Consider the following 27,997-nt stretch of genomic DNA (forward strand, 5'->3'; position numbering starts at 1 on the left):
TTCATTATGTCCAGAATCTGTGTTTTAATTTGCCTTAGGCCAATACACAGTTACCATAGAAGTATAAACTATGAATACAGCATAACACCAGACATTTGCATATCACATCATATCTTAACGTACCATTGACAGGACTGTATCTGGAAAATAGTTCATATAGGATTCATCCCAAACCATTTAACAATAATCCCTGGATGAAAGTGATATCTCTTATTGACCTTTTTCAACAGAATTTTGCCTCTGATGATTGAAAAAAAAAAAAAAAGAGAAAAGAATCCTTTTTGGAACTTTGAAATTGTCATCTGTTGAGTACAGGCCTTTGTACATATTGCACATAATTTGAACATGTTTAGCTTTTATGTCTTTATTTATTGCTGTTATTACTATTATTATTATTATTATTATTATAGTATTATAATAGCTGAATATTTATTATTTCTTCATGGAAAAGAGCAATACAATCTTTTTTTAGCGAAAAAAGGAAAATAGTTTATGGTGTGAAAGGTAATTAACTTAAACAATACATTGAAAACATGCTGTGGCATACAACATGAACAATCGGGCATTTGTATATGTCTTTATTTGCACCAGCTGAAGAATTTTTTTTCTAGGATTCGCTATTAAGAATAAAATAGTTTAAGTTACTCCTGGATAAGATTTAGCAATGAAGCACATTAATGATTCTTAAACTATCTTAAAAATCAGACTTCTTAAATATAAAACGAAAATTAACTCTCAGACCTCTTACATATAAAATAGAAACTAATTCTCTTCAAAAAGCACCTACACAAGACAACCCTGTAGTTCTGCACTAGAACTAATAATATTCTTGCTCATCATAAATGATACAATTTGCATCACATCACCAAATGCAATCACTCTCTCTCTCTGCAGATGATACCTTTCTGTATAGATATGGCCCTTCTACAAATGAACATGATACACAGCTAGATACAGATTTTGTCACTACTTCATAGCAAATAGATTAACATTAAATCTACATTCCAGGAATGGTGAACATAGTGAGAACATACTGTGTTCTTCTGTTTCTGTTTCTATGGACAGGGAAGATTTGCTTGGGTTTGTTAAGCAGCTCATTACTGCCTTTTCTTTTTCTAATACTTCTTCAGACAAGGAAAGAAAACTAGTTCTCTCTCTTTCTGACTAAGATTTTCAGTCAGAAGTGCAGAGATTACAGTGAGTTGATTGTTCTTCTGAAGAAGTCTATGTACACTCACTGACAAAAGTGCTCAATAAATTGTGAAGTCTTGTCAACCAGGTGTCTCTTTCGTGGCATTGTTCCTAGTTTTTGGTGTTTTGGATTTTAATTGTTTTCTGAGACTTTATATAAGATGAAAGCAGTTTTTCGATGGGAGCAGAATGAAATTCCTTTTGTACAGAAAATGTATTATGATTTGTTACAGTTGGAAATGCATAGATCTGCAGCTGTTCCTCCTGTTTTGCCTGCTTTAGAGAATGTTTTTCTCACTGCTTCTATTTTTGCCAGTCAATTTCTTCCCCCCAGAAGTCTGAAAGGTTATACGGGGTGTACCTAAGACTCAAAGGTATTTGTTTTATAACCCTAAAGCAGATCCAGCAGTAACTTTATTATCTAAAATTGCTTCTGCTAAACAGACTACTGCTGGCTCCGTTTAATCTGACAAAGATGAGAAAAATGTTGTCAAGTTGTGGAAGAATGTTTACTCATTGCTACATTATATGTCAGTTAAAGAAACACTATCCTTGTATGGTTTGGATTCTCCAAGACTAATGACAGAATTGTGTGTCTTGATATGTGCATTGATATCATTTAATAACTGGATTTCAGAGACAGCTGAAGTTGCTGTTGCAATAGTTGGATAAATAAAGTGTAGATTATTGATTTTAGATGGTCAACAATGAGACATGACCATGGCAGACAAACATGTTTTAATGAAATAATGGTCACTAAATATGGAAAAAAAAAACCTACTTGGAAAATCTTTCCAAAGGGCAGCTAGGCATCTAACTCAGCAGAAGGTAGACATCAGTAAGATGGGTATTTCTGCTGGGGTAATATTACCATGTGAAAATGATAGCATACTTACCACATCATCCATTGTGATATTCAAAAGATATTTCTTCAATAAACAAAGCTCAGGATCAAACCTTGTACCTTATGCATGGAAGCGGAACACTTTCACCATTATGCTAGTTCATCTTTCACACAGATAAGAATGGGGCAAGGGGTTTTAATGTTAACGTATACCAATGCACATTGTTTTACAATAAAATAAATCACTTCCATACCTGTTAACAGGTTCATAGTCAGAAAGTTTGGGATGAAACTATCATTCTGTTTATTTTTTGTTTTGCTTGGATCACTTGTGAGCTTAATAAAGGGTTTTTGACTGGAAACAGACTTTCTACCCAAAGTTCCTCAGTCTTTTAAGTTTTTGAACACTAATCCTAGACCTGTACCAGACACTATCAAGTATTTTGTTAATTCTAATCCTTCTTCTTCTGAAAAGAATGGCAAAGCTGTTAATAAGTTTGGAGAATAAAGTGTATGCTTCTGTAACTTTGACTTTTGTAATCTTAAACTGACAAGCTCATATGCAGAAATGTATCCCGACAAATTGAGGAAGTATGAGGAATGTTTTAATTGCATTTTCCTCCTGTGAGGAAAAATCTACTTTGTGTGGACTCATTTTTTCTGTCAGGTCACCACTCATTGTCTTGAAGTGTATTTATGACTCTGTAAGGTTACAGGGTTGTTGCCTCTGGTGCTGTTCTGAAAAGGTTTGCCTATTTGCCTAGCTGTGTTCTAAGAACCTCGCAGAAGATGTTAAAAATGAGTTTTTGAATTCTCTTCTGGAAAGAGATTTAGTTTTTGGTCAATCTGTTGCAGAGGTTATCAAAAACTGTGATGAAAGAGGTAAGCTAATTCAGGGAATCTGTCAGATTTTTCAGCCCCTCCTTTTTAATTTTTGTTCCCTCATCTGGATTTGGAAAGAAACAAAATACACAATCTCATCAGAATGCTGGTAAGCAAGATGTCTAAAAAGCAATCCCACAGATGTTCCAAAAATAAAGCAGAAACCCCCCCAAAAGAAAGTACAGCTGAACAAGTCAGAATGACCTTGCCCACCCACCCAGGCAGTCTCTTACTCTTTCCAGAATGTCCGAATCTTTGTTTCTCTGGTAGGCAATACAAGTGTGATCCATCTAGGATACAAATGGCTGTTGGAAGAAATTCCTCCTTTTTAGGGTATTCCTTCTCATCTGCCAAAACAAACCATACTCCTTTCTCATATGCTACATCAGGGAGTAAAATAGGCTCTTCCTCCATCCCATTTGGGGAAAAGATTTTAGTGCCAGTGAAAAAGAATTTATGGAGAGCAGTTCTTGATCTTTCTTTCCTGAATCAGTTTGTGATGGTGCCCAGGTACATGTCTTCACTTCAAAATTTGTTAGCCTTTCTTCCTCATTTGAGTTTTTTAGTAATCTTAGATTTAAAAGATGCAGTTTATCAGATTTCTATTAACCCAGATTCTATGTGTTTCTTAAGGTTTTGTGTCTGGATCACATTATCAGTTCTCCACCTTACCCTTTCGGCTATCCACTGCTGCTAGACTATTTACAAAATGTCTAGCAGCTGTCATCTAGGCTATTGGCTATCCACATTTTTCCACATTTAGATGACTTACTTAACTTTGTAGAATTTCTGTCCTGGGTAAGAGATCTCCAACACAGTTTAGGATACCAAGAGAACATTCAAATGTCTTTTTGGACTCCCATCACACAGGATTGTGATTCCGGAGTGCCTGCTAGACACATCAGCACAAAGAGCTTTTCCTCTGTAGGAAAAAAATAGATCTATATTGAGATCTATTCTAGAGGTTTCTGTGATTCTCATAATACCTCTTGCAATACCCTACAAAAGAATATACAATGGTATCATATCTGAAGTCTTTTTGCTACCACCATCAACACCCATTGACTTTTTAGATTCCAGTTCTAGGTTTGTTAAAGGGAAATCACTTGGTGAAGATATTAAACCTAAATGCAGGTCTCCCATTCTCCATTCATGCCCCAAAGCAGTCAGTCACTACAGATGCCTCAGACTTTGCTTGGCAACAGTATCAAGGAGAATACATTTGCAAGGTCTTGAAGACAATAAAGATAGATAAAAGCACATAAACATAAAAGAGATGCTAGCTCTTATAAAGACTCTCAAATCTTTTCATCATCTTTAGTCCCCAGGAGCTCTTCAAGTAGCTACAGACCATATTGCAGTTACACGGTACATAAACAAACAAGGAGGAAACCAGATCTTACTTCCTTTGCAGACTATCAGTGTTAGCCTGGGATATAATTTTACAGCACAGTCTCATTCTATAGGCATCTTACATTCCATCAGAGCAAAATTATGTGGCAGACAAGCTAAGTGGGGCCAAGGCAGACCCTCACAAATGAAAACTGAATTGGAACAGTTCCAAGATCTGCTCTGTCCGTGGGGAATAACTCAGTTAAACCTTTTGCCTCCTCTCTAAGCAACCAAACACCAAACTTTTGTTCTAGGACTCAATCCGAGAAGGCCTGGAAGATAGCTGACTTTTCTTTTTCTTAGACAGGAATATTCCTGTATGCTTTTCCATTCTTTCTGCTCATAAACTATATCCTTAAATGTGGATAAATGCTTATTTACACCTACATCTCCTTACCCTCCCTTCTTCACTCAGTTCCTTACATCTATGAATTTCTCTCCCTTGGCTTTCTCTCTAAATGTACCATAAGCCTGTTTTTCTCTCACTTCATATTGCGATGCCTGTTTGTATTATACTAACTTACATTTAATTTCTCTTCAGAGAATGGGTGAACTTTACATGGGCATCCTGTTTGGAGAATGAACGTTCTCCAGCAGGGTATTAATTTAGAAGTAATACCTGCTGAAAAACAAGTCCACTGCTTAAAGGTAGCTGCTGCTGAGCTTGGACAGAAAAAGTCCTAACGGCCATCATTATTTTATGCTCACTAAGCAGCACTTCTGCTGTTTAGCAAGTGTAAAATGTAAAAAAAAAAAAATGTGTGCATTTATGTCTGGGTGTAAGTGTACACATGCATGTCAGTGAAAATGAGATCAATCAAGCATTATTTTGCACTCAATAAGCAGAGCGCTTGCTGTTTAGCAAGTGTAAAAAAAAAATAAAGAGAAAAAGTGTGTATGTATGTATGTATGTATCTATGTGTATGAGTGTGTTTGTGCTTCTGTCTTCGTATGCGAGTGAATGCATGCATGAAGGCAGAAAAGACTGTGTATGTGTCTAGAGAGAGAGTGAACAGTGAGGTTGACCAAGCCATTATTTTATACCCCCCAAGCAGGGCTTTTGCTGTTTAGCAAGTGTAAAGTAAGAAAGAAAAAAACTTTAAATAAAAAAAAAAAAATGTGTGAGCATATGTGTGTGTGTGTGTGTGTGTGTGTGTGTGTGTGTGTGTGTGTGTGTGTGTGTGTGTGTGTGTGTGTGTGTGTGTGTGTGTGTGTGTGTGTGTCTGTGAGTGACAGTATATGCATGTATGAAAGCAGAAGAGCCTGTGTGAGTGAGACAGAGAGAGAGAGAGACAGGCAGACAGACAGAGAGAGCGAAGAGTGAGAGCAATCCCTGGCAGCAGCAGCAGCAGTTAAGAGGTCTGCATACCTCTCAGCATACCTCTCAGCTGTACAGATGTTTGCAGAATGTCCAGATTTTTGCCTCATATTTTTGGTATGGTCCTCATAAAATTTTGTTTTTCTGGTAAATCGCTGACAAAGCATTGAGAATTGAAGTCAGAAAATAATGATACGCATTTGAATTCTGGACTTTATTCCCTTTAGAAAATACATGCTAATGCAAAACCTCTTATTCTATCAAGTTGCTATGTTTGTAAAAGCAATATTTAAAAATTGTCCTTATTTTTGGACCTTTGTTGCCTCATTATTTATGGCTTAGTCCAGATTTCTTCTTCAAAGAGGTTTAGAGGTATGCTTTCTACCTCTTATCTCAACATATGTTTTTATATATTTTTGATGTAAAACCCTTTCTCCAACACCATTAACATATACTACAGCAAGTTTGAAATATTAGGTGGATGAACTATTTAACATCAAAATATATAAAAAAATAATATAGTACTTAAAAATAGTAAGTAAATCACAACAATTTTACAGACAGCACGTTCTTTAAACGCAATCATGCCCTCCAGGGTGTGTATTAATGTGTAATTAATGCCCTTCCAAGGGTGTAGAGGTCCTCTGCCGTACCTTAATTACACATTAACACACACCCTGGAAGCATTATTGCTTGCATAAACTGGTTAAAATTTCTCTATTAAATCATTGCCCTATAACTAGTATCTATTCTTAACCAAAGTTTTCATATGCTGTCTAATTTGGTTTAATTATTTAAACTTTAGCTGTTTTTTGTATTGTTTTTGAAGATTGTAAAATTATTATTCTTAAAATGTTTTGTAATGCTTTGGAAATTTTTTCCCTGGGCCTCCACTGAAAATGCATTCCTACCCAATCGAACTTTCCAGGTAATCAAATATCAGTAAATAAACAATAATAAATTCATGATAAAAACACAGAAGAACTCAGGTATGACCAATGTTTCCAGTTTCAATTGAAGTTTTAATGTTAAAACATGAGCACTTTCACAGGAAAATCTGCTTCATCAGATGCTAATAAAGTTACATCCAGTGACATATGAAGATTCAGAAGGAACCCCCAAAGATCATTGTGGTGACTTCTTTTAGGCCCAGGAACAGTGGTTCTCCCTTCTTTTGGAACTTGCTAAGGGCAATTATCACAAACTTCCTCACAGACTGGCTTTGCTCACACAAGAACAGGGATATTTGACATATCCCTCCCTAAACAAATGCAGCTGATTGCATGCATGATAGGGTCTTAATATCTTTTAAACACCTGTTTACCGAGGACATACAGTGGGTACTAATGGAGGCAAGAATGCCTGCCACTAGAAAATCATGTATTAGCAACTGGAAAAGACTTTCTATCTGGGGCCAACAACATAACAAACATCCATTCAGGGCTAGTGTTTCTCTAGTTTTATGGTATTTGCATGAGTTACTAACCTATGGCCTGTCTAACTCATCCATCAAGTTTCATTTGCAGCAATTTCAGTATGTCTACCCATAGATTCCCCTCTTTCAATGTAGTTTCCTGTGAAAATGTATTTAAAAGGGGTGCTATATAACAAGACTCCTAAAAACCAGGTGGCTCTTCCTTCGGATCATAATTTTGTGTCAGAGAAGCTAACACTTGCTCCATTTGAACAATCTCATCTGGCTGACTTGAGGTTCTGAACATGTAAAAGAGTTTTGCTGATGGCACTTACCTCTGACAGAGGATTACCTGAGTTGCAAGCTTTTTTGGAAGGTCAACCTTATCTCATTTTTCATAGAGATGAGGTCTGATTGAGGAGTAAGCCTTTTTTTATGCCTAACTTGCTATTCAAGTTAACTTTAAGCCAAACTATCCGATTCCTATTTTCTTTCCAGAAGCTAAAAATAAGGGAGAACAGACAACTCTGGTATTATCTTGGCAGAAGGAAATCTTTCAGAACTTCTGATCAGTTGTTCCTTTCTTGTAAATGTAAGTAGAAAAGACAATCTCTGTTAAAACAGACTATTTGTATATGATGGTCATGGGTAATTGCCTTTTGTTAATACAGTCTCAACAAAACTGGTCCAAGCAGGGTCAAGGTTCGTTCAATCAAGTTCTTGCCTTCATCTGTAACTGTTGGGATAGGGTCATACTCTAGAAAGCATCTTTGGAACAGCAACTTGGTCCTCTGTGCATACTTTTACAAAGCACTACAAATTAGATTATTTTTCCAGGTCTAGGATAGATTTTGCTAGCATAATTCTCCAGGGGTTCCTGGACCTTTCTACATCCTCTTCCCAGGTAACAAGTGCTATTTTAAGTATTCTAACCTATGGTGAGCTACCCATATAGCTTAGGCTACAGCAGCAGTGAACAGTACAAGGAGCACAGTACAGCTGTGTAAGTAAGCTTACATTAACAAGAGATGTTTGAAAGATCAGTGCTGCTGTAGTTTCTCCCTCCACCCTCCTTGTTGTGTGTTTTTGTTCTAAGGTTTAGACATACATTTTTTTCTTTTACTAGCAAAGTCCTCTAAAAGAGTTAACCAAACTTTCTCAGGTGGCATTAAATCCCTGAAGGGCTAGTCATACCAATCTGACTTTTTAGTCAGCTCAGCTCAAATTGACTAATGATTTTTTTATTTTTTATTTTATTTTACATTTTGTTAACACGGGCTAGTCTAACTGGATACATGTCCATTTTCAGTAGAGGCCCGAGGAGTTAAGCTCCAAGTTAGGACAATAAAATTAATACAATAAAGTATAAGGATACATGAGCAAATATGAAGTATTAACAGTATGCATAAACAGGTTATCACAGTAAAATGTACAGTGCATGATACAAGAATAAATAAAGGGATGTAAATACAATCAGAGTAGTCAAGAGAAATATGCAACATAGTTTAAAAAGGAAAATAGAGTTGCTTAATGAGTAGATGGGTTAGGCAGAGTAGAGTATGTAGAGACACTTTGACTAGTCACGTTTAGTGCATTGACATAACCAGTGTGTTTTCAGGAATACTTTCAATTTGTTTTTGAAAGAGGATAATGAGGAAAGTATGGAAAGTTTGTTTGGAAGGAGGTTCCAGGCTTTCCCAACTATATTAGAGAAAAGGGAGTCACCAGCTTTGTTATATGTTTTAGTGGTATGTACTAGAAGTTTCTGAGAAGACCTTAATGATTCTAGGTTTTTATAGGGGGTGATTAGTGTCGAGAGAATAGGTGTTTTTGAAGGTTTGTAAAGTGTTTTGTGGGCTATAGTTAGCTGATGGAATGTAATTAGATTTTGAAGTTCAAGCCAACCTAGCTGTTTTAAATTAAGGCAGTGATGGGTTCTAAAATGATTACCAGTTGCAAATCTAGCTATATTATTGTAGGACATTTCCAATTTGTTGAGATTATTTTTTGAAAGGTTAGTAAAAATGGGTGATGCATAGAGTAGAGAAGAGATTAGATGAGTGTGTGCTATTGTGGTTCGAGCTGAAGGTAGGAAAAAGGATTTTATCCTATAGAGAGAGCCTAGCTTTTTATTGACTGTTTTTATAGTATTGTTAATATAGATGTCAAAGTTCAGATTATTGTCAATGGTGACTCCTAATAGTTTTGTGGATGGGTCTGGAGATATAATGGTATTATTGATAGAGTTTATTGAGAAATCCAGTGGAGGGGATTTCTTGGTAGGAGAGAAGAGGAGGAGTTTAGTCTTTGGGGTTTAGGAGAAGGCATCTATGTGTGAACCATTGCTCAACTGTATTGAATACTTGTTGGGTCAGATAGAGTAGTTCAGAAGAGGAGGGGGCTGAGCAAATGAGTGTAGAGTCATCTGCATATTGTATGCATGTAGCTTGGGGGATGGCAAGGTGAAGATCGTTGATGAATATGGAAAAAAGTAGAGGTCCAAGGATGGAACCCTGGGGGACTCCGAGGTTGACAGGGAGATGAGTAGATAGAGACTTGTGCCATAGTACGGCCTGTTGTCTTTTATCCAGGTAGGACTGGAACCACTTAATAGAGGATGTATCTAGTGACAGGGATTTTAGTATTGTGATGAGAATTTGGTGATTTACTATGTCAAATGCTTTAGACAGGTCAATGAAAAGGGCAGAAGAGAGTTTGTTAAGGTTGCGGTTATTGTTAATACAGTCTGTGAAGGAAAGAAGGGCAGTTGTAGTGCTATGTGAGGGTCTAAAACTGTGTTGACAATTGGCTAGTAGGTTATTATGCATTAGATGATCAAGTAATTGTTTGTGGATGCATTTTTCCATGATCTTTGCCAGAGGTAAGAGAAGGGCAATGGGGCAGTAGTTGGAGAGGTCTGTGGATTTTCCTCCTTTGTGAAGAGGGATTATATGGGATATTTTCCATAAACTGGGAATAAAACTTTCAGAAATAGTCCTATTGATTAGGATAGAAATTGGACAGGCAATAGCTTTGGCTGATCATTGTAAGAATTCAGCAGGTAGTTGGTCTGCTGAGGGGGAGCAGGGTTTTAGTTTCTGTAGAAGGGTTAGAATATATGATGTTGGGACAGGTTGTAAATGAAAAGTAGGGGGTAAGGTTGGTTGTTTGGAAGATAGAGTGAAGTTGTTAGGAGATAGTTGACTGGCTGATGTTTGTATAGCATCTGTAAAAAAGTTGTTAAAGTCATTGGCTATGATTATTGGTGTTTTGTGTTCTGAATTTAGAGGATTTGGAGTAGTGGATTGTCCTGGGTGGAGTAGTTGGTTAATACTAGGCCAAAATTTCTGTGGTTTATTTGTATGGGCTTGTTGGGATCGGAGGTAGTAGTTTTTTTCTCAGTTATTATAGCTTTCTTAGTTTCATTTCTTAGATGTCTAAATGTTTGTTGGTCTATAGGGTTTTTTGTTTTTCTCCATTTTGCCCAATGTTTGTTTCTTACATTGATTCTATGTTTGGTTTCCTTAGTAAGCCAAGGAGTGTGTTTGGATTTAGTTCTAACTAGTCTGGTTGGGGCATGATGGTTGAGGATGGCAAGGAAGTTGGAGTTAAAGTAACTTACAGCTTCCTCTAGAGGTAGATTTTTTAGGGGTGACCAGTTGCATGCTCTTAGTTCCAACTGGAGAAGTTCTGGGTTAAAGTTCTTTTTACACCTTATGTTTTTAATTAATGTTGTGGAGGGTAAATTGATTCTATGTCTGATAATATAGGTAAGAGTGTGGTCACTTAAGTCATCAGGGAGGGTTCCTGAGTCATAGTTGTGAGGATGATGGTTAATGAGGATCCAGTCTAATAAGGTTGATTTTCTGTTAGATTTATTTATCCTGGTAGGGGAGGTGATGGTTTGGGAATATCCATAAAGGTTAATATGGTTTGAGGGGAGGCTGCCGCAGAAGCAGGTCCAGTCAATATTTGTATCACCTAGAATAATGGTTTCTTGGGGTAGATTTTGGGAAATCCAGCAGAGTATATTTTCCATGGTAGCTATGTTATTTCCTGGAGGTAGATATATACAAATGACATAGATGGATTTGGAATTGTTAAGAAGAAGTTTGGAGATTAGGATTTCAGCATTAGAGTCAATAGGTGGTTTGCAGTTATGTGTAGTTAATTGTAAGCTAGGTTTATAAAGGATAGCTACCCCTCCACCTTTCTTGGAAGTACGGTCTAGTCTCAGGATATTATAACCAGGTGGGATGATTTGATTATCTTTGGTTGAGGGTTTTAGCCAGGTTTCTGTTAAGCAGAGAATATCAAAGGAATATATTTCTGTTAGAGCTTGGAGTTGAGTTACTTTGTTATTTATACTGCGTATATTAAGATGAGCAATTTAAAGTGAGTTAGATGGTCTAGAAAGGGCTTGAGTAGGTGACTCTTTGGGGTTGAGGAGAGAGATGGGAGTTGTTGGGGGGCCTGGGTTAGGGTAAATATCACCATCCTTTGCAAAGAGTAGTAGGCTTAGATAGTATACGGTTTTGAACCTACTGTATAGAGATAGAAATTTTTTGGCAGTTGAATTGTTAAACGTTGTATGTAGAGTTCTATGATATTTTGGAAATGTGTAATTAGATGAGGATGTAATATTAGCATGACTAAGAAGTACAGGTGTGTATGTAGAGGTGGTTACTTTTTTGGATAGTTTAGGTTTGGGTCATTTGGATTCTCAATTGAGGTGATAAGATGTGTAAGGATTAAAGGAGGTAGTAGTGAGAGAGTGCCTAGGCATGTGATATAGCATGGGATGGGTAGAGTTTTCATTATAAGGATAGATATCTGTACTTTCTTGGTAGATGAATAGTAATATATTAGGTGGAGATGAGAGAGTGATTAGGGTAAGATGTGATAGGAGGATTTTGGCATATAGAAGTTGCTCTGAAGCTTTGGAAGGTGACTGCCTGTTATATCCTATGCATAATATAACCCAGATAGCTTAAGCTTTTTCTGTACAATATCCTAAAAACTGTAATGCATACAATGAAAGTGCATGTGGTCCTCCATTTAATTTCATTGCAGTCAGTGTTACAATAAATATACAGTGAGGGCTGTTGATAATACTGCCTCAGTAACTCTTGTTCAGCCATTCAGAGGGTCACTAACTTGTTATAGGAGATGGGGACAGTAAATGAAATGTGTAAAAGGAGTTGTAGTAGTCCTGATCTTAGTGTCAGTAGATTTCATTCTGAAGGAAGTTTGACAGTGTACAGGTTGAACATACGCCACACGAGTTTGCCTGTTATGCTAAACAAACTATTACAGTAAAGAGCAGACTAGCTTAGTAGCTCTGGTGGCAGATAGGTTGAGCTGCACAACCTGTCTCCATCAGAAACATTTTCTCATAGTTGTGCATTGCAAAGAGTGCAGCAACTTTCTTGCAGTTAAGAATGCAACTATTAGGAAGGAGATGTTCTCACTCTGTCTCTATCATTTTCTCTAACTCTCAGAAACCAGTAATATGTGGCCCACTCTGTCAGTGTTGACTGCACACATATGAATGGATGCATTCTACACTTCCCAATATCGCTTTTGTGCTAGCTTGTTGTAGCTTAGACATTATCCCTAGCTAGCTGTCGATTAGGTGCATTGAACTCAATGGTCAGGACTTTTCATGGAAAATGTAGTGATCCTTGAAGACTATTGTCTCTTTTATGGAGCAAGGATAGAAATTAATTTGCAGTTTTCTTTCTTTTCATTTTATTTCTTTGAAAATAAAAACTTCATTGGCCAAAAACATGGTCAACAGTAAAATCATTTGAAACTTTTTGGACTGAAGAAGGTTATAGAAAAGATTGCAACTTTTTGTTTACTGAAATTCATCAGCAACCAAGACTTATTTTAAGATCGTCAGATTTAATGCTAAGTTAAGCAATAGACTCCAGGCAACTCAACTAAAGGGAGCAAATGAGTTCTTCTTGGTGTGAAAAGAAGAACTTGTTCAGTGCTAATCTTAGGGTATGTAACAAACATTACACAATGGAATTTGATACCACAGCTGACAGCATATGCACCTGCTGGGTTATGACTATAATCATCTCTAGTTCAATGCTACTGGTAGGGTATGTGACCCATATATCACAGCAGAGCATGATACCTCAGTCAACAATATATGTACTTGCTGGGTTATCATGAGTTGCACCAAGTTTATTTATTTATTTAATATTTGTTGACCACGCAAATGGGCTGGTCTGAGGACCCTTTTCAACCACGCCCCATGCCCAATTGCAACTGCATAAAGTAATGCATTACAAATAATCTGTACTGTTGCACAATATATAGTACAGAAATTGATACATCAAGAGTAGATATATACATATATATATATATATATATATATATATATATATATATATATGTATGTATGTAAGGTATGAGGCAAGGAATGAAGGATGTGAAATGTATAAGCAATGCCATGTAGCAGAATTAGTGCTAGAAACAGAAACAGTACAATCAGAAATCACATCCATAGTTAAAATATGCATGGTAAATATTCAAGTGCATTGCTAAACCTGAATTTGTAATGAAAAAAATGTTAGGAGTTTAAAAAGCTAAGAAGGTAGTTGACATCCCATGTATATATGGGGTAAACAGGTATCTCTGAAGCACTTAACATTTGTTTCCATAGACTAGACAATTATGAAGAGACTTCTTGAACAGTTTAATATTGTCATTTTCTATAACATTTTCAGAAGAGTCAGCTCCCAGTGACAATTTCTGAGAGTAAAGGATAACATTTGTAATTGTATACAGCCTATTTTTTGAGGGAGTAGTAAGGGGTTCTAATGGTCAGTTTATTAAGCAGTAGGTGGGGGCATTTTCTTTTATGCAAAGACAGAAAGTAGGGGGTTGAAGGAAAAGAGCAGGTAGCTAGTTTCCTTTGTATAGTGGGCAACAGTGGTGAATGTACATTGCTGGATAGGTAAATAATTTATTTTCTGCAGCTGGAAGAAGGTGGTACTTTATGTGGAACATAGTGTAATAAGAAGACACCATATTCTCATCCAGTGAGAAAAATATTTATGGTTATATATTGTCTGGCTTCAGGAGTTAGCAAGTTTGACATTTTTTTAGATATTTTGAGTTAGTATTTTATTGGAGACTCACTGTGTTTGCAGAAGGTGAGGTGTTACTGGAATGTTAGGTCTAGATATTTTTGTTGTTTGATTAGTTTTCATATACCAGGAAGTTCCACGCATTACCAATGCAGTTCAGAATCTTCATTTTGACTAACAGAAGCTCATACAATGGTATTCAACCATTCTTTGCAATACCACTGTGTTGCTCCTATCCAAGAATAACAGGTTTCACTGTTTTACTTTTCACTTGATAAGATGAAGCAGAGTTCAAGTATAAATAGGGTTTAGTGGAGTTTTGATGCAGTTTGAGTGGGATTGTCCAGCCTGCAGTTGGATATGTATTTCATCTTGACATATCCTTTTCAGGACAGCTAGCAGCTGCTATGTTGTCTGATATGAATTCATGTTTGCAATCTCTCACTGGTATAATACTTGCTTCCATCTAAAGAGTAGCTGTATTGATATTTGCCATTAGTCAACTCTAACTAAACTAGTAAAATATCCTTCAATTAAGAATTTCCCAAACAGACTTGCACCACCCTCTCCACTAGCTAATGCAAAGGGTACATTTCCTGTGAAACATTTATAGCTGGAATTAATATAGTGGAATCTGTTCTGACTGCCATCTAAGTGTTACATTTCCTTCAGTGTAGTTATTGTTAATGAAAAACACTTGCAGGATCAGTCTGTGATAAATGAAGCAAGTACTGACCCAGTAGATTCCTACCTGGTCCATCTGACTGAGTCAATTAAAGTTCCAAAGATCTGTCCTACAAAATCAGGTAGTAATTTCCTTCTTTATTGTTTTCACGACAGCTGCTTCTTCCATTTGGGAAACTTTGCTTTGCTGGATTTATGAATGCCAATACGTAAATAATCCAAGTAATAGTATTTAACACATCTATACGGATATATGTATCCTGTTTGTCACATGTATTGTGTGCATTTTCAGAACACACCTTTGTTTGTAGATCTGTGGTGGCACCACAGTTACTTGGAATACGGTTGGATGGTATACTCTACAATGTTTACCTACATTGCTCCGAATGGAACTATGACTAGTCTCTTAACACTCAATGCTGTGCCAGTTATTTGCTTATGTCTGGTACTGTATTCTCAGCGATGCAGTCTGTATCATCTGCAGACTTGCATTGTGTTCTCTATACAGTGTCTTGACATTTATGCCATATTCGTGGTGCATACCTCTGCATTACTGCTTGCTCATCACGGTTGGTAGGCCTTAGTGAACACTGTCTAATAGTCACTGGTAAGTACTCAAACTGCTCTGCAGAAAAATAAGCAATATGCTTAGGTGTAGAGTTTGGTTATATATATTTACCTGTCTTAGTGCACAATTCTTTAGGTCTATTTTTGATTTTCAGATGCCAGCTTTGTGTCCCTGTGTTGGTACAAACATTTTTTTTCGGAGGGTGGGTAATGCTTTAGTAACAACTTATTATCCACTCCTGGTTACCCATCCTTAGCGTTGTTCTTATTTTCACTCTTCCTTCTGATCTCTGGGGCACTTTTTTATCTGCACAGCATAGCACATGTACAGTGTATGTACCTTTTTACTGAGTAGATGTAAAGAGATTGGGTCTTTTTTATTGTCATTCTACAAACGTTATGGTTTGTTTTATTTGATCTTCTGGCTGGCCCTGGGTTTTGGACATGTAGATTGCTGGCATTATTAATACATTATGCCTCCACTACATCACAAGTTTTTTTTTTTTAATCCTGTCTGCCCTTCATGTTCCTAATAGTAATTGCAAAATGTGTCCCCATTACTAGCACGTCTGTCTGTGATTCACTCCAGAAAGACATTAACATAGTTCACTAAAAGAATAAACACAATTTTAAACACTTACTTCTGGATAGGTGAGGATAAGTCTTTATCTTTATCATTATTCCCTTAACTTTGGTTTAGCAGGGAAAAGAACTGTTTCCTGGAAGTTACATTCCCAAATGCCATTAGGACAGTGTGTCAGTTTCTTGTCACAGATGGTGGGATAACAATAAGATACAACACAATCCATGTTGCCTGTGGCAGTTGTATGAGTAGTTTCCATTATTTTGTCAATGATGCTAGCAATACCAGTATTGTTTCAAGGTCTGCCTCTGGGCTTTGTTTCTGTTGCTGAACATATGTTACACATTTTTGGGCACTACTGTGTGTATGTATTTCATAATATGGGATCTGTCTTGCTTGATAGAATTTTTCTGTAAAGAAGAGGTGACTGATTCCACTAAAGGGTTCAGCTGACGTTATTGTTAGGGTTGTACTGTCATAATTAAATAGAAATATGGTGCCACAAATTATTAGCTGATAGTTGACAGAACAGCTGCAGTTACAATCTCATTAACCTTTGCAAATTACATAGTATCACAATTTCCATTTTCTGCCTTACAGACTTGCTTACTTTACAACCCTCTACAGTTTTGCTGTGGTATGGCTAATGTCAGATAAAGAAAATGACAGGTTGTTTTTCATATAGTTCCCATTATTTGTGCATATTAACGAAAACAGTGCTACTTATCATCGACTCTAAATCATTGTTAAAATACATGAAGATCTATATTAGACTTATTTAATATTAAACACAAATGCTGCGTACTCTAAGATCTTTCATTGCAATCAGCAAATTTCAGAACATTAGGCAATCGTATTTGCTCACTCTGTTTTTAAATCATGAATATGAATTCTTGATGCTAGAAGAGATATTTTGGTGTACTTTAATAGATTATGTACATGGAAAAAGCATGTAAACGTTTAAAAAATATAGGACAAAAAGGAATAATTCAAATTATACCATGACCCCCCCAAAACGTGCACGCTGATTGGCCAGCGTGCACATTGCAAATCGAGTTATACTAATGGAAAAAGGTCCGGTCGCCCGGACTTTTTTCCATTAGTATAACTCTACTTTTAAAACACTGTCTCGCTATGTTAAATGGGTTTAACATAGTGAGACAGCTTTAAAATAAGCAACGGAGATCTCCGTTGCTTATTTTAAAGCTGTCTCGCTATGCTAAACCCATTTAACATAGCGAGACAGGTTTTAAAAAAAAAGCAATGGAGAAAGCAAGATCTCCGTTGCTTTTTTTTACTGTTTCACTATGTTAAATGGGTTTAACATAGCGAGACAGTTTTAAAATAAGCAACGGACATCCCCGTTGCTTATTTTAAAGCTGTCTCGCTATGTTAAACCCATTTAACATAGCGAAACAGTAAAAAAAAAAAGCAACACAGATCTTGCTTTCTCCGTTGCTTTTGCCCACAGCTCTGATGTACTGCGCAGGCACGCAGTACATCAGAACTGCCGCGGATGCCAGACATCTGCAGAAGGGCAGTAAACAGGCATTATACTATGCCATTATTTAAGAAAAGTAATAGTTTCTTTTCTTAAATAATGTCATGGTATAATAGCAATAACCCACGCGTGGGTGTGGGTAATGCTGTATTTACCCACGGTTGGCTTTGTTTGGCCAACCGTGGGTACATCCAGCATTACCCACACCCAGGCGTGGGTTATTGCTATAATCATTTACTTTCAGAATGTTGTTAAAATAAAGGAAAATGAATTTACAGCGAAGTCTGGGAGAAGAAGCTGCATATATATTTAGACTCAATGTAATTAACTTACACCAAGTAAACTTTAAGTAAATCTGCACATTTTGACATTCATATTCTGTACAGATCTGACATATTCTCTTTTGACATCAAGAACATGAAGACCCATCCTTGACAAGTAAACAGCAGTGCAGTGAAACACTTTGGCTTCTCATTAGTTTCCTAATGGATTTGTTGCCTTTTCCCTGAAGTAAACATAGGCATTATATAACTTCTTTAGCTCAAGAATCAGCAGTTTCCGTGATTCATTTTCTTTTGCCTGCAGATTAAGATGGACCACAGCAAAAGAAAAGCTGGTAATAGTTTTATGGCAAGGCAGCCTTACATTTGGGGCTGTCAGAATTATAACATTTAATAGCAAATTACAAAAAATAAAAACTGAAAATGTGATGCAATTTTTGAGGTAGCTGGACTCTTCTGTCTTCGCAGGTACGTTAGTTCATTCTTTTCTTTCATATTTTCAGCTGGTGTCAGACAGTAAATTTGACACTAGTGGAGGGTCATTCTATTGCAAGTTTGAGGCAACTGAGTAGAAAGACATTAATTCACCCTTTGACAGTTATTTTACCTGTGTGGGCAAGCCAGATATTTATTTCATATTTTATTCCATTTGTTTACTGGGAAAGTCCAATTAGGCAAGGCAATGCCCTATTCAGAAGAGTCCCAGGGATAAAAGCACCAAAAGATTTACAAAACAGTTTGTCAGGTTGATTAGATGAATGACAGGGAGAATCAGCTTTTACAAAGTTGAATAGCTAGGTAGTTGGAAAACCTAATATACAAGATTCACAAATAATGATGCACAGAATATACAGGCAACAGTAAAATGAAGTTACACAATGCAGAAGTGACACAAATTGCAACAATATTTACAGATATACTTCTATCCAAAGAATATAAAGTCAACAATAAAAGGAGGTTACACAATGCAGAACGGACACCAACTGCAGCAATACTTACAGAAGTACTTTTATGCAAGCCCCCTAGCCTTTGACTTAATGTAATAAAGTTTAAAATCACTGCATGTTACAGTAAGATGCAGTGTATAAATACAGCAGTGTCAGTCTATGAATGTATGTTTCAGCCAAGTGCTGCTATTTAAGTGCTTCACTGTCACACATATTGAACCATGCCAACGTAATCCAGTTCTTAACAGGTAAATGAGCGGGGGAATTCTTTCCCTTAGTGTTATCTGTTTTACATGGAGAGAGAAGCATTGTTCAATATATGTAAGGCTTCAACTCCTTTTACAATATGGAATGCACATTTGGTCAAAGGCATTCAATAACACTAAATATTGAGTGTTCTTAATATTTGGAATAAATACAGTTTCTATAGCCTCCATCAATTTCCTCACTTTTAACTGAATTTGTTTTGAGTTCATTGCTGCAATGATAGTCTAATCTGAAATATTACCTTTGTGTGAATTTCTGCTTATCTTGCTAGAAGCTGCATTGTGCCCAACTGAGAGTGTTTCTTAATCAAACTGGAATTACAGAGCTGACATAAGTATAATTTTTGCACTTTATCTAACTATTCGGTGTTTCTTAACAGTATTGCACTGTTTTTATTTGCTTAACAGTACTGCACTGTTTTATTGTTTTGCCTGACTGAATTATTTACTTTTCTGTGTCTGCATTTATATATTTTCTGACCTCTGGCTGAATTTTGTTTTTCTCCCACTCTCATGCCCAACTGCTGTTGTGTTCTTGAAGTTGGTGGCATTAGCGGTTGCCCGCCCCTACTGTAAATTTGATCTGGGACACTCCACCCAGTCCCACCTCGTTAGCTCATTCTACCGAATACAGAGATCATTTGGAAAGGCCATACCCCTTAGTTCCTTAACCTTGAATTATCTTCTGTTCCTCCTGTCTCCCTTTCCACTTTACTAACAAAAAAAAAAAAAAACACGCACACTTTATACAGCTGCTTTTACTGTATTTGTGTTTCCTCCTCCGACTCTATTACTTCAGCTTGCTTTTCCTGCTTCTTGCTGCTTGTTCTCCAAAACATTCAGTTGCATCTTTTCTGTTGCATTTATTACTACTTATTTATAGCCTGTTTAAATTAGAAGTGTTATTCTAAGCCTCCGAGTTTTGGTTGAAGCACTTGGTCTTTAGACCTACCCCTTAGCTCTCCCTGGCCTTTCTCCCTCAGATTCTGTCAAATATGGATGGACAATTTCCTACAGTTTCACATGCCAGCCTGGTTGATATGGGCATCCTGAGACAGTGTAGCAACTGCCTCATGTACATGGACAACCATCTACTACTACCACCTAGGAACACAATTTGAGAGATGCAATTTCATTACAAACCTACAGTCTATGCTCTCTCCCTCACAAACCAGTATATCTGGCACTGAGAAGATTGGCAACACAATCACTACACCTCAAACACCACCCACACCTACACAACACACACCCAAATATGCAGAGGTCCTCAACAAAAACATATTCAAACAAAGGAGACCTCCTAGGCAAAAACACATGCAATCTCCACATCCCTCCATATCACGTACCACACATAGTCCACACACCTGTGTTTTACAGCGACTAAGGCTTAACCATAAACCCACCATATTAGTCATAGGAGACTCCATTATGAGACACACAGATGTGCCTCTCACCAGGCTGGATAAGGAGAAAGTCACGGTTAGTTGTCTGTCAGGGGCCAGAATCCATCATATCACATATACACTCAAGTCTCTCAACAACAGGTACTGTTATGACTATCATAGTCCATGTTGGCATGAATGACTTGAGACAGACCTCCCTGGACAATATGAAGAGAGACATGATTGAACTCACTGAATATATGTCCCAGGCAGGTATGCCCGTAGCCTTAAGCAGCATTCTACTATCACCCAGCGTGATGCCTCAGTCATTATCTTCTTTTGGCTGTTCCCGTTACGGGTCGCCACAGCGGATCACCTGTTTCTATTTCTTCCTGTCCTCTGCATCTTGCTCTGTCACACCAACCACCTGCATGTCCTCTCTCACCACATCCATAAACCTTATCTTAGGCCTTCCACTTTTCCTGTTACCTGGTAGCTTCATCCTTAGCATCTTTTTCCCAATATACTCAACATCCCTCCTCAGCACACGTCCAAACCAACATAATCTTGCCTCTCTGGCTTTGTATCCAAACCTTCCAACCTGGACTGACCCTCTAATATACTTATTCCTAATCCTGTCCACCCTCATCATACCCAGTGCAAATCTTAACATCTTTAACTCTGCCACATCCAGCTCAAACTCTTGCTTTTTTGTCAATGCCACTGTCTCCAACCCATATAACATAGCTGGTCTCACTACCCTCTTGTAGACCTTCCCTTTCACTCTTACAGGTACTCGTCTGTCACAAATCGCTCCTGACACTCTTCTCCACCCACTCCATCCTGCCTGTACTCTCTTCTTCACCTCTCTTCCACACTCACCATTACTCTGAACTATTGCCCCCAAGTATTTAAACTCATCCACCTTTGCCACCTCTACTCCTTGCATCCTCACCATTCCTCTATCCTCCCACTCATTCACACACATATATTCTGTCTTAGTCCTGCTGACCTTCATTCCTCTTCTCTCTAGAGCATATCTCCATCTCTCCAGGGTCTCCTCCACCTGTTCCCTACTCTCACTACAGATCACAATGTCATCTGCAAACATCATAGTCCATGGGGACTCCTGTCTGATCTCGTCTGTCAACCTGTCCATCACCATTGCAAATAAGAAAGGGCTCAGAGCTGATGCTTGATGTAACCCCACCTCCACCTTAAATGCATCCATCACTCCCACCGCAGACCTCACCACTGTCACACTGCCCTTGTACATATCCTGTACCACTCTTACATACTTTTCTGACACTCCTGACTTCCTCATACAGTACCACAACTCCTCTCCAGGCACCCTGTCATATGCTTTCTCTAAGTCTACAAAAAAACAATACAACTCCTTCTGACATTCTCTGTACTTCTCTATCAACACTCTCAGAGCAAACATCGCATCTGTAGTGCTCTATCCCAGCTTGAAACCATACTGCTGATCACTAATCATCACGTCCCTTCTTAACCTAGCTTCCACTACTCTTTCCCATAACTTCATGCTGTGACTGATCAATTTAATCCCTCTGTAGTTACTACAGCTCTGCACATCACCCATATTCTTAAAAATCGGTGCCAAAACACTTTTTCTCCATTCCTCAGGCATCCTCTCACTTTCCACGATTTCATTAAACAATCTGGTTAAAAACTCCACTGCCATTTCCCCTAAACACCTCCATGCTTCCACAGGTATGTCATCTGGGCCAACAGCCTTTCCATTCTTCATTCTTTTCATAGCTATCCTTACTTCCTCCTTGCTAATCCATTGTACTTCATGATTCACTATCCCTACATCATCCAACCTTCTCTCCCTCTCATTCTCTTCATCCATCAACCCCTCAAAGTACTCTTTCCATCTCCTCAACACACTCTCCTTGCTTGTGAGTATGTTTCTCTCATTATCCTTTATCACCATTACCTGCTGCACATCTTTCCTAGCTCAGTCCATCTGTCTAGCCAATCAGTACAGGTCCTTTTCTCCCTCCTTAGTGTCCAACCTTTCATATAACTCTTCATATGCCTTATCCTTAGCCTTCGCCACCTCTCTCTTTGCCATGCACCTCATCTCCTTATACTCCTATCTACTTTCTTCATCTCTCTGACAATCCCACTTCTTCTTTGCCAACCTCTTTGTTTGTATACTCTCCTGTACTTCCTCATTCCACCACCATGTCTCTTTGTCATCCTTTCTCTGTCCAGATGTGATACCAAGCACCTTTCTAGCCATCTCCCTTACTAGCTCTGCTGTAGTTACCCAGCTATTTGGTAACTCTTCACTGCCACCCAGTGCCTGTTTTAACTCATCCCTGAATTCCACCTCAAAATTACCCTTTTTCAGTTTCCACCATTTAATCCTTGGTGCTGCTCTGACAGTCATCCTCCTCTTCTTGATCACTAATATCATCCTACAAACCACCATCCTATGCTGCCTAACTACACTTACTCCAGTCACCACTTTACAGTCTCCAGTCTCCTTCAAACTGGCCCTCCTACATAAGATATAATCCACCTGTGTGCATCTTCCTCCACTCTTGTATGTCACCCAATGCTCCTCCCTCTTATTAAACTATGTATTCACCACAGCCATGTCCATCCTTTTCACTAAATCCACTACCATCTGACCTCCTGCATTCCTTTGTTTAACACCATACCTACCCATCACTTCCTCATCCCCTCTGTTCTCTTCACCAACATGCCCATTGAAATCTGCTCCAATCACCACTCTCTCACCCTTGGGTACAGTCATTACCACTTCATCCAATTCACTCCAAAATGTTTCTTTCTCATCCATTGCACACCCAACTTGTGGAGCATATGCACTAACAACATTCATCATTACACCATCAATTTCCAGCTTCATAAACATCACTTTATCCGACACTCATTTCACCTCCAAAACACTCTTAGCATACTGTTCTTTCAGAATAACTCCTATGCCATTTCTCCACCCATCCACACCATGATAAAACAATTTGAACCCACCTCCGATACACCTAGCCTTACTCCCCTTCCATATGGTCTCTTGCACACAAAATATACCAACCTTCCTTCTGTCCATCATATCAGCCAGCTCTCTCCCTATACCAGTCATACTGCCAACATTCAAAGTTCCGACCCTCACTACCACAGTCCTAGCCTTTCTCTTCTCTTCCTGCCTTCGGCCATGCTTTCCGCCTCTTCTCCTCCTTCGGCCAACAGTAGCCCAATTTCTGCCAGCACCCTGCTGGCTAACAGTACTGGTGGCAGTCGTTGTTAACCCAGGCCTCGACAGATCCGGTATGGAAATATTTATTGGTGTCTGCATGAAATGATGTGGCGAAGTTTTACACCAGATGCCCTTCCTGATGCAACATTCCCCATTTATCCGGGCTTGGGATCGGCACAAAGAAATGCACTGGCTTGTGCTCAGTAGAAACAGAAAATGATTGACTTTAACAACTGGCTTAATTTCTGGTGTCATTCCAGGGGGATCCAGTACCTGACAGTCTGAGAAGATATGATCGACAGACCACGATGCTTTGGCAGAGATGGCCTGCATCTGTCTCACTTGGCTTCAGGCTTCTGGCAAAGGCTCTTGCCTCCCCCATAGTGCCTTTTCTAGGAAAAGTGATGAGGTTAAAACTACCAACATAAAAAATTCAACAAAACAAAAATTAAAGGTCATGCTTCTAAACACTAGTAGTCTAAACATGAAACTTCACTGATTGCAAGCATTCTTAACTCTGGAAAATGCTGAAATCTGCACAGTCAAAAAAACCTGGCTCAAAGCTGTAGAGAGCACCCCAGACTTACCTGTTTACTCATCCTATCATACATTCAGACCCCAAACTGTGGGCAGTAAAGCCAAAGGAGGTGGAGTTTCAATATATATTATAGATATACACACCTCCAGGCTGGTCAAACAGTATGACACACAAGAGACACTCCAGGTGTAGTTAGCCATTGGCAAGACCCCTGTACAAATCATAGCTAGCTACTGGCCCCCAAATCTGACACAAGATGCCCAAGCCACCTATCTGCACCTCTTCAAATCTATCAAGATTCAACCCTTTACCCTGATCCTGGATGACTTTACCTAACCAAACATATATTGGAAGAACTACTCATGCCAGAACACAAATACCCAGAGACTCCTCGATTTTGTCAATGCAAATGCCTTTGAACAGCTAGTCAATACCTCCACAAGAGGTGATAATATCTTGGACTTGGTATTAAGCAATATGAGTAACCATTGCAGCATTCCAGCAGTATCATCCTCCCTGGTAAGATTCGACCATAAAGCGGTCACTTTCAAAGTCACCATCTCCCCCAACTCCCCTCTAGGTATGGTCAAACAAAAAACTTCTCCAAAGCTGATTTCAGCCTCCTGAGGGATGGTATAAACAGCTTCACAACCTCCTCCCCCTCTCTAGGAACTGCACCAGTATCCAAAACTACACCAAAGCACTATATGAGCATTTATATAGATGCATGAGATCAGTAATACCTGAGATGACTAAATCATCCTCCACAAGGAAGAGTAAACCTATCTGGTGGACATCTGCAATAAATAAACTCTATAACAAAAGGAAAATAATTGCTCTCCAGGACCAAGAAGGAGCAGGTGCCCAATTTAAAGCAATCTCTCCTTAGCCTGAACAAGCAAATAAGAACACTAGTGAAATCCCCCAAAGCAAAATCTGGGTCCAAAATGGCCACATCTACTAGAGACAATCATAAAGCCTTCTTCATGTATGTCTGCAGTCACAAAGGAACCACCCAGATCTGTTCAGAATTGGTGGTCAAGGACACCACATATACAAATGCCATAGATATAGCAAACTTGCTGGCTGACAGATTCAGTGAAAACTTCACCACTCTGTCCCCCCAATCAGTAAATCAGGACATCTCCAGTACCTGCCCCTTCCCCTTATTTCTAGAGAACAGGTCATCACTGCTCTCTCAAAGACAAAAAATACAACCTCCATGGGACCCAATAACATCCCAGCACTATTAGGCACCCTATTCAACAAAAGCCCGAATACCAGCTTTGTCCCAGCTGAGTGGAGGACAGCCACTGTCACCCCTTTGCACAAAGGTGGAGCATCCACTAATCTGTGAAAGTATAGACCCATAAGCCTAACTAGCCTGATCTGCAAGGCCATGGAATGGATTATCATGGACCTCGTCAACAAGGACATTGGCAACCTCCAAATACTCAACCTCACACAGTTTGGCTTTGTCAAGGGGAGGCCTTGTCTGTTAAAATTGGTCAACTTCTTTGAGACAGTCACAAAAGCCATGGACAAGGGGATGACAGTGCACACAGCCTACCTTGACCTGGCCTAAGCCTTCAATGTTATTCCCCACTCAGGCATAATAGATAAACTCTATCAACTAGGCATCAATCTGTATGCTAGATAGGTAGATAATAGCCTCACTGATAGAACCCAGCTAGTTAAAATAGGGGAAGCCACCTCAAGCAGTAGACCCTTAACAAGTGGCGTACCCCAGGATTTGGTTTTGGGGCCTCTGTTATTTGGGATATACTATTCTGAAGTGCAGGCCAAAAGCAGTGGGCTATGGCTGACCAAGTTTGCAGATGACTTTAGGCTGGGCACTGTCATCAATTCCCCTAGTGATGTAGACATCCTCCAAGAGGGTCTCACCGAAACAAATGACTGGTGCCAGAAACATGGCCTCCAGCTGAATACCAAAAAAATGCATAATCATCCCCTTTGAGGAGAGTGACATCCACACAAATTATTCCATTATTAATAATGTCCTAAGCATGCAATCAGTATTGAGGGATTTGGGCATCCTGGTTGATAGTAACCTGACTTTTGACCACCACGTTGCTTCCGTTGTACGGAAAGCTTTCTCCATGGCCCATCTCATAAGTTAGGGAATCTCATCCAGGGACAATGAGGTTATAACATTCCTGTATTCTTCCCTTATAAGGCCCATTATTGAGTACAACACCCCATACCGAATTGGGCATTGTACTCAATAATGGGCCTTATGACATTCCTGAATTTTTCCCTTATAAGGCCCATTATTGAGTACAATGCCCCATTTGTCATGTACCTCGCAAAGCACATGCAGCAGCTGGAGAGACCACAGAGGTTGCTCACCAGGAGAATCCAGGGCCTCAAAAATCTACCATACACAGATAGGCTAAAAGCCCTATCCCTCTACTCAGTTTCATACAGACTCCTCAGATGTGATCTCTTCCTGACATACAAAGAGATCTAAGACCCTGCCTTGATGGGATTGCTGCATATCCACAAGTCAACTCCACTCGAGTTACACATACGTGCATCCTCAACCTGGTCTGTGACATCAATATGACTTGCTGGCAGGACAGATTTGTGTCCTACAGACTCCCCCATTTGTGGAATAGACTCCCTCTCCACATCAAGCAGCATACCTCTTTACCCCTGGATATAACTAGATGGGAAACAGAAAATACATCCTTGGGATTCCACCCCTGACTTGTCTAAACATGGGCTAAATTCTTGGCTAGGCATATAAGGGCCTCAGAGCCAATAGTCTAGTAACTTCCTATGATCTTATGATCCTATGATATTTCCTAAAATGTTAAGCAGAGTACATTTCAATGTCAGTATGACCAAGTTAAGACCTGTTAATTGGTCAGTATGAGATGAATACTTCTCAACATTAACAAATGTGTGCTGTAGACCTGCAAAGCAAACAATAGCTTTAGAATGTTATAGGTTGTGGATATATTTTTTGAGCAGTTGTTTTTCGGCATTTTGTGTACTCCTTTCAATCTGTGCAGACCATAGTGCCCTGCATGAACCTCCCCAGTTTGTTTTATTTGATGGTTACTTTAATTTAATTTTTTTTTGTACTGGTGAGATTCAATCTTCTTTCCATTTCTCTATAACAAAAAACATCAATGTTGTTGCCCTCATGTGTTGACCATTTTAGTTTTCAGTGTAGAAGTTATCTCCATACTTATTTTGTGTTAATTTAATTGGAAATAATACTGGACTCATTTTGGGAATTTCTGAAGAGGAAACCTTCATCCTACTCCAGAGAATAATATCAGAAAATTCACTAAACAGGACTAGACACAGTGATAAATTTGAAAGGGTGATGCTTTATTTTTCATCACCGGGTTTGGTTATTGGCTAAGTTATTTGTCTTGTAGTTTCTCATCTTTAGTTGATGCTGAGATTTTTAGTTACTGGAAAGTAACTTTTCAGTGTCTTCTATCAGACCTGTGGTTCAGATAGAAATGACTATATGACATTACTAATCTAACTTTCTGTGGACCTATATCCCTTTTGTATTTTATATTCTGGCAGTCAATTTAATTTTTACATGCACAGACTAATATACCATGTCCCTGGGATTCAGGGAAGCTAAAACTCCATGCAGGAACAGTGTAGCAGCTCCTGCATGGAGTTAGGCTGCCGAACAATTCAGCAAACAACTGATCCAGCATGCACAAGCCTGTCTACACTCTTCTTGCATGGAAGACCATGCAGCATGCTAATCACCTCATTTGCTGGTGAAAACCATGCAAATGAGGTGAATTTATGATTCAAGAAGCTGCCAGGTCTCCGTGCAGGAACAGTGTCTGTGC

Source organism: Protopterus annectens, chromosome 7.part0, assembly GCF_019279795.1.
Source record: "Protopterus annectens isolate FY-2018-M chromosome 7.part0, PAN1.0, whole genome shotgun sequence".
Classification (NCBI taxonomy): Eukaryota; Metazoa; Chordata; order Ceratodontiformes; family Protopteridae; genus Protopterus; species Protopterus annectens.